We start from the raw sequence: 8,129 nt of genomic DNA, 5'->3' as shown, positions 1-8,129 counted from the left end.
TAAAATTGTAATTTACTTTGTGTTTTAGTTTCTTGATCCCAATGTTCCAGATAAGTATTTTTAGATTGTTTAATAATTTGATTTATTTTAATGTTTGGATGAGAAGCAGTGCTGGTTTGAGACTGGTTGGTGTTAGTAAAGTTAGTCAGGTTAGTAAGTTTCAGAACCAACTTACTGAGGGGATTTTTTTCAGGGTTCAGTTCTTGGCTTTGTAACGCTTTAAAATGTAGCGATTCTGTGGGACTTGATTTTAGATGCATCCAGAATTTGAGGGATCTTTTTTGCATATTGATAATCAATGGGAATCGGCCTAATTCTGCCCTACATGCATTATTGGGTGTCCTTCTTTGTAATTTTAGGATGAGTTTACAGAATTCTGTGTGTAGGGCTTCTGTTGGATGTTTGTCCCATCTTGTGTAGCTCTGATCACTGAGTGGACCCCAAACCTCACTTCCATACAGCGCAATGGGCTGAATCACACTATCAAAGATTTTACACCAAATTGGAATTGGTATTTCAATATTTTGGAATTTTTTCTTGATGGCATATAGAGCTCTTCGGGCTTTATCTTTGAGAGCATTCACTGCCATACTGAAACTCCCCGATGCAGTAATGATAAGACCGAGGTAAGTGTACTGCATCGTGTGGTCTAGGGTGGTGCTGCCTAGATTGAACTGGTATCTGTGTTCCTGACATCTGGGCTTTTTCTGGAAGACCATAACATTGGTCTTTTTTAGGTTTACTGCCAGGGCCCAGTTCTGACAATAGTCCTCCAGCAGGTCCAGGTGCTGCTGTAGTCCCTGTGCAGTGGGTGACAGCAGCACCAGGTCATCTGCATACAACAAGAGCTTAATGTTCTTGTCTTGTAGAGTAAGTCCAGGGCCTGTCGACTGGTCCAACTGCACCGCTAGTTCATTAATGTAAGTGTTGAACAGCGTTGGACTTAGGCTACAGCCCTGCCGTACTCCTCTTTTCTGGGTAAAGAATTTTGTATGTTTGTTGCCAATTCGTATTGCACATTTGTTATTTGAATACATTGATTTTATAATATCATAAACCTTACCCCCTACACCACTTTGTAAAAGTTTGTAGTATAATCCGTTGTGCCAAATAGAATCAAATGCTTTTTTGAAATCGACAAAGCATGCAAATATTTTTCCGTTTTTGGTTTGTTTGACGTGTTTATTGATTAGGGTGTGTAGGGTATAGATGTGGTCGGTTGTTCTGTAATTTGGAAGAAAGCCAATCTGACTCGGACTCAGGACATTGTGTTCGGTAAGGAAGTTTACAATTCTATTGTTTAAAATACAGCTAAATAACTTCCCCAGATTACTGCTCACACAAATGCCTCTGAAATTATTAGGGTCTAATTTATTCCCACTCTTATGAATTGGGGTAATAAGTCCTTGGCTCCAGATGTCAGGAAAACAGCCTGAACTGACTAAAATGTTAAATAATTTGAGCACAGCAGTTTGCAGATCAGGTGTGCTGTATTTCAGCATTTCAACTAGAATGCTGTCAGGACCACAAGATTTCTTACATTTTTGGCTTTTGAGTTTGTTTGTCAATTCTTCATGTGCAATTGGGAAATCAAGTGGATTTTGATTATTTTTAATTGTGTCTTCAATTCTTTCTCTCTCTCTCTCTCTCTCTCTGTCTCTCTCTCTGTCTCTCTCTCTGTCTCTCTCTCTCTCTCTCTCTCTCTCTCTCTCTCTCTCTCTCTCTCTCTCTCTCTCTCTCTCTCTCTCTCTACAGGGTTAGGGTGGGTAAAATCAGGTTTTAAATACTTTATATGAGTATATATTGGTGATGATTTAACAGTGCAAAAGAATTGGGAAGGACTCATTGAAAAAGTGAAAGGCCATTTGGATAAATGGAGATGGTTAATTCCAAAAATGTCATACAGAGGACGTATTTTAATTATAAATAAATAAGTTGCTTCCTCACTATGGCACAGGGTTGCTTGTATTGATCCTCCATTACAATTGTAAGCAAAAATCCAGGCTATTTTAGTAGATTTTTTTCTGGGATAAATTGCACTGGGTCCCAGAAAGTGTGTTATTCTTGCCTAAAGATGAGGGTGGGCAAGGCTTGGTATGCTTACAAAGCAGAGTAACAACTTTTCGGTCGCAATTCATACAGAAACTTCTTACTGGTTCATTTGAATAAAAAATGGTGTTCTGTTGCTTATGTGATTTTACATAATCTTGAGAAGCTGGGGTTAGACAAAAGTCTTTTTTTACTTGATCCAATGAAATTGAAGACTTCTGGACTACCAGTGTTTTATAAGAATCTTTTTAAGGTGTGGAGTCTGTTTGTTTGTAAAAAAAGCAGGGAACTCTGAGTCACTTTATTGGCTGTTAGAAGAGCCTTTAGTCCGTGGAGCACGCCTGGATCTGTCTGCAAGTGGACTTTATCAAGGCCTTAACAAAACACTTATTGACAGGTAAATTACCACTTTGGGACAATTACTGGAAATATCAGGACTTGATTTTATGAACGGAGAAGCAACGGCTGAGCATCTGGGAATTCGATCAACCCGTCTAGTTGCACAGTTATTGGTGAAATGGCAGACGATTCTTAGTGCAATGGAAAGAACTTTTTTGTCTGAGTATCGTGATGGTCTCTGTGAATCGGAGCCTAAAGACTCTTTTCCTTCTCTGTTTCTTTCAGTGAGCCTGGAAGAAGTTTCTGGAGTGTTTTTAAAGACTGTTGATGACCTGTGTGAAGATTTCTTTTCTTGCTCTGGGAAAATTTTATACAAGTATTGTGCTATCATTTTTATCAAAAGAATGTTAGATAAGAAAGTTGATACTCCATGGCGTGATTTTTTAAAACTGAATGTGAATATAAAACCTGAATGGAGAGCACTTTATAAGCCACCTTTGATGAAAAAGATAGGGGATTTACAGTGGAGAATCATCCATGGTGCTCAGTCAATGCTTTTATCTCTATTTTAAATATTTTTCAAAGGTGCAATGAAACTTTTACTTCGGTGTCTTATATTTTGTGTTTTAAATATGTGATGAGGGAAAGATTTGTATGCCAGTTGTTGAATTTTGTTCTAGGCCAGGCAAAATTGGCTGTGTACGTAAGTAGGAAAAAGAAAGTCGAACAAAATTTGAGACAGAATGTAGTTGCAATGTTTTCAAACATGGTGAAAGCAAGAATATTGATTGATTTTGCATATTACAAACTTATGGATGACCTTACCACTTTTGAAGGTATTTGATGTTATAATGAGGCTTTGTGTTCTGTTTCTGAAGGTGATTTGGTTTTTCCACATTTATTATGAGATGGTTTTGATTTTAATATTTATGTACATTGTAGTGTAAAAATACTGTGAAAATTCAAATTCTCTCTCTCTCTCTCTCTCTCTCTCTGCATTAAATTGCAGTGCCGTGGTCAGATAGTGCAGATTAAGGGGCGGCATTATTGTAATTAGACTTGCTACCTACGTCAAAAAACAGGTGAAATCTGAATGAGCAATTTTTTTTTACATTAAAATGGTTTACCAAAACTAAATTACTGGGATGATCTTTTTCACATTATAGCTCTTAAACATGGAAAGTCATGCTATGACCCCTTTAGTATTTGCTGAATTGGTCCCATACTTCAACTAAATATGGTGGATATTAGTAATATAAAATGTACACGCCTACATTGGTGGCCAAAATTATTAGAAAACCTGAAAGATCTGAAAATATGGTTTAAAGTATCAGATGATGTGAGTCATACTGTTTATATCCACTAACTTAATTCTTTGATATGTGCAGTAATTATAGCAGCACATCTCTCTGGCACTGTCGATATATTTTCTCAGAACTTCATCAGTAATTTAAACAATGACTTCTTTAACTCGAGCCAAAGTTTTAGTTTCTGTAGCTCACTGATGTCACCTGAGAACACAAAATGAAACTGTACAGGACTGTGGATTAATGCCAAAGTATAGTCCCCAATCCAAAAATGAGCGCCACCACTTGTGAAAGAGCAAACAATTCTCATTTTCACCTAAAGGTGGCGATGTTGTATTTTTAAACACTCTTGTCTAGTAGTTTACACAGCACATCAGTATTCATGCGGAGTTTGTCTAGTGTACTTTTAAACTGTTGCCACTGGTTGATTCTTAACACGGGTGAAAGGTTTGACATTGCATTAATATTTGGCTGAAATGCATGCAATTAACTATTTTACTCTATTTGTATAATGCTAAATTATTCAGTTCAACTGTATTTATATGGTGCTTTTCACAATTGTTAAATTGTTCCAAAGCAGCTTTACATGAAGAAAAAGTAAACAAGAGAAAACTGAATCAAAGTACAACAAAGTAGGAAAGTACAGCTGCTAACATTAATGAGCCGAGTAATAATGTAACATACAATTACATCATTGTAAATTAAGATAATGTTATCTGACCACCAAGGGGTTATTTTAGGATAAAAAGTATTTTGTAAGAAAAAAACCTTGAAAGAAAATATATAGATTATACAAACTTTATGTGAATTAAAAGTTTTAATCATTTAAAATAAAAGTTAAAGGAAGGGGTTGGTTGGGCGATCCAGTAGAAAAACAGACTGTATAATATAAGATTTATTAAGATAAACATGTATAATGTAAAAATAAAGGGAAGCAGACCAGGGTCTCTGGTCAGACATCGGGTGGGCATCACTATGATGGGAGGCCAGTAGATCAGAGGTGTGATGAGCTTCACAGCAGCAGCAGGATGAAACTAACACAGAGTTTTGAGATGTTGTGGGGTTCGCGTTTCCATGGTAACAGATTGATGGACAAACCTCTCCAAAAATGTTGCGAGTAAATAAAAAGTAATAAAATGTGCACTTTTAATATGGGAGTGATTTTGAATTTTGCTGTCTGTCTGTCGGTCTATTTATCTCTGCCTGTCTGTCACATTGTTTGGTTTGTGCAGTGAAATAAAGCTCTGTTTTAAATGTTACACTGCAAAAAAAAACGACTTTCTTACTTAGTATTTTTGTCTTGTTTTCAGGACCAACATCTAAAATCTTTTAAATCAAGATGCATTTTCTTGATAAACAAAAGTCTGTTTTTAGACAAAAATATAAAATTTAAGTAGATGTTGTGCTTAAAACAAGCAAAATATAATAATAACAACAACCTTGAATTTTCTTGAATTAAGTGTTCAAGAAAAAGTAAACTTATTTCAATATTGATTTTTGGTTTAAAAAACCAAATTCACTTAAATATGACATTTTTTGTCTAAAAAGACTTTTGTTCCAAGAGCATTTTGCTCATCAAGAAAATTCATCTTGATTTTAATGGGACTTTTCACTTTTTTAAGATGTGAAATAAATGTTTGGTGTTCCCAGAGTGCATATGTGAAGTTCAAGCTCAATACCATGTAGATAATTTATTATAATATGTTAAAATGGGTGTGTCCTTTAAAATGCAAATGAGCTGATTTCTGCACTAAACAGCAGCGCTGTGGTTGGATAGTGCAGATTAAGAGGCGGTATTGTTATTATTATAAGATCCCTTTCTGACATCACAGGGGGAGACAAATGTTAATGATCTGCAGAGAATGGTACCAAAACTAAGTTACTGGGTTAATCTTTTTCACATTTTCTAGGTTGATGGAAGAAAAAGAATTTCCTGATATATCCACTTTAAGAATGTTTAGATATTTGTACTGAAAAGAAGACAAAAATAGGCTACTGGGTAAGAAAGTCATTTTTTCTAGACAGTGTAGGCTACTCTGTATTCTGTGATGATAATGAGTTTACATTCTGTCGTCACGAGTGTATGATGTGAAATATTATTCTTTTCACAGAGTTTAACACGCTTATGTTTTCCAATTCCCACTGACAAACATGAGTGCCGGTTTAATTTGGACTTGCCAAAAAGTGTTTTACGGCGCATCTAATGAGCGTTAACGTAATCCAGTTTCTGACACTCGCATCAACATTAGCTCCGCTTTCACGCGCCTCTTGCCTCGAGGCTTTTGGCGCCCAGTGCGCGTGTAATTTTATGGGTTAAACACAGAGGCGCGCGCGCGGGATGCGTGACTACACATGTTGTGTTTCTACTTTAACAAGGTTTACGCGTGATTCTGGCTTTATACACTCATTGAAGTTCAGTGGGTTGTTTTTTTACAGATCAAACCCCAGACGCCCCGAGAGGACGCCGCTGCTGAGGGCTCGCACGCAACCACGTGCACGCGCGCACACGCACCTCCTTTTCTTTCTCCAGATGTGCCCGCTATATGTGCTGCTGTGAAAGATATATGTGTTTTATATGAGTCTTATTTTCATACAGTGAAAGTTATTAAACCCTTTACACTGACATATCATCAACATTCACGTGTGAGTTAAGTGTAATTCATATAAATAAAACAACACTAACTGTGTGCACACATGTACAGCAATATTGTTGATGGTTGAAGTGTCTGTTTAAAGAAAATGTGAATAAGGAGAATGTGAGTTTTAGACTTGATATTGCACTTGAAGGAGTTTTTATTACCGATAGGAGATGAAATAATTATGTTATTACGAAGTTACTTACAGAATATAGCATAATATAAGCATTTGACTTTTAAACTTGACTGGATGGAGTGGAAATATGAATGCATGCTTGCTACCAAAAATCAAATAAGGTTTTAAAATACTTCATCTGGTGTAAAACACTTTCTTTTAGGTTTTATGCCGATGTCAAATGTAATTTCTGTAGGACATAGGTAGGATTATGAAGGTTACACTTATTTTTCAATTGCATTTATAGCTAAATGCAAATGTTTTGGATAGAATTGGAAGGTCTTCTTTATAAATGTTCAAAAATGTATTTTTTTATTTTAATAGAGAAAAATTAACACCAAATGAGACTTTTGTCGTTAATCTTTTTTTGATTATGGGGAAATACCGTATACATAAACACTATATAAGTTTAATGTTATTTAAGTTTTGTTCAATATATTTTCTAATGATTATTGTTATGTTAGCTGTAATGTGATTGCCAGTATGAATGACATCATTGAGGAACATTGGTGGTTAAATCTGACGCATCATGTGTGGAAGCATGCACAATGTTAGAGATGAATGAGTGCATTTACTTGGATTAAAGTTACAAAGTTAAAAAGATGCTAAAGTTTAGTCTTCAACTGAAGCATTACAGTCGTGTGGGTTTGGAATAAATGAGGGTGAGTAAATGTTTTTGGAAAACGGTTCAGTTTAAGAAATTTGGCCCTCACAAGACGACAAACAAGTACACCCTTCCTCTCGTGTTACATATTGCAGGCCAGCGCTCTATCATCTATAACAAACTTTATTTCATCAAATCAGGCGAAATGAGATGCAGAAACATTAGGATCTGCAGATCAGATCTCTGATGCGTTAAAGACCTCCCTGCTGCAGGTAAACTAAGTCTGATGCGTGCGATTCAGTGATGTTTACCAGATCAACAACATCAGGCCAGAGTACACAAACAACCCAAACACACAGAGAGGCACGACACAACTTTAAATCTTACCGAGAGAAACCATCGTGATGCTATTTAGAATGAAAAGCAGATCAGGAAAGAGATGAACATCAGTCCCTTGGAACAATAATTTAATAATATCTCTTTCAGCGAGCTGACTGTCTAACATAAATATTAGTGCACAAATTACAACCTCTCACGGATGACGCCTCATCTGGCACATCACTCGCATTTTACCATGGAAACACTACACTGTTATTCACTTCTCACACAAACCCTTTTCCTAACGGCTTTGTTTTGGAGGACAAATGGTCTGCAGGTGTTAAATATGACGTAATATAAATAATGGCACGGACACAACCTCTAGAAATATTTCATTATACAATTCGAAAATATAAAACTATTATCACGGACATCAATATGAAAGCGTTTGCCAGCTCCGTGTTCTCGGCCAAATGTTCTTATTGAACGTAAACCTGTCTGTGTTTTACTGGAAACTTCTTTCAGCTCTGAGAAGTGAACATTGATCAAAGTTCATGACTCTAGATGTGTTTATCGAGAGATTATATCACAGGTTTCTCTTTGAGAGGTCCAGAAGAACTTCAGCTAAAGCCCGGATCAGTTTGACAGGATTCTCAGTGGCTTTAGATAAATGATGTCCAACTCTGCGGGATTCTTTCCCA

The sequence above is a fragment of the Paramisgurnus dabryanus genome, chromosome 9 (genome assembly GCF_030506205.2).
Source record: "Paramisgurnus dabryanus chromosome 9, PD_genome_1.1, whole genome shotgun sequence".
NCBI lineage: Eukaryota > Metazoa > Chordata > Actinopteri > Cypriniformes > Cobitidae > Paramisgurnus > Paramisgurnus dabryanus.
Note: the sequence above shows the minus strand (reverse complement) of the source record.